We start from the raw sequence: 987 nt of genomic DNA, 5'->3' as shown, positions 1-987 counted from the left end.
CGCCCGGCTAATTTTTTTTTTGTATTTTTAGTAGAGACGGGGTTTCACCGTGTTAGCCAGGATGGTCTCGATCTCCTGACCTCGTGATCCGCCTGTCTCGGCCTCCCAAAGTGCTGGGGTTACAGGCGTGAGCCACCACACCCGGCCTGTCTCTTCTCTTCTAACAAGGATACCAGTCATGTTGGATTAATGGTCAACCCTACTCCATTGTGACCTCATCCTAATTAACCATATCTGCATTCTCTAGTACTGAGGGTTAGGGCTTCAATGTATCTTTTTAGGGTACACAATTCAACCCGTAACATTACAGGACAGTGCCCAGCACCTCGTCAGGCTCTCAGGGAGAGTTCTTTGAGCTTGTCTCCTGCAGAGAGCCAGCCCAGGAGCCTTCAAGCACCTGTAAGTCTAGGGCTTCAAGTCTGGGTGCTTGAGTTGGGAAGTACTAAACCATCAGAACCTCTAGTTTCCTGTTCTTGAAACCCAATGCAGAAATCTTGCAAAGCCAAAAAATACTATGCCTCCACATATTTCTCAGAGCATACCAGATCTTGAGCCTCTCCTCCCTAATTCAAACTTCCCTAATGCCTGGAATCCCTCCCTCTTCTTTCCTCCTCTCTTCTCCCAATCCCCTCAAAGGAGATGATATGGAATATGGCAAGAGTTTGGGAGCCAGAGTTTCGTGAACATGGACAAGTCACTTCATTATTCCAAGCTTCAGTTTCCTCATCAATAAAAGGGGGACAAATCATGCTAAGCATGTTATATGTTAAACACTCAGAAAACACTGGTTTCCTTCCCCATTCCCTGCAGTCTTCACTTTCCCTTTATTCCTCTCTGCCTCTGCCCAACCAAGCCTAGGCCAGCACACTTCAGACCCTGACCTCTCAGGATCTGTAAGCACCTGGCACATTGTCTGTGACATAGTAGGCTATATATATATATATTTTTTTTTTTTTTTTGAGGCAAAGCCTCACTCTGTCGCCCAGG

This window comes from Mandrillus leucophaeus, unplaced genomic scaffold (genome assembly GCF_000951045.1).
Source record: "Mandrillus leucophaeus isolate KB7577 unplaced genomic scaffold, Mleu.le_1.0 Scaffold43, whole genome shotgun sequence".
In the NCBI taxonomy this organism is placed as follows: Eukaryota; Metazoa; Chordata; class Mammalia; order Primates; family Cercopithecidae; genus Mandrillus; species Mandrillus leucophaeus.
This window is presented reverse-complemented; position numbering follows the sequence as displayed.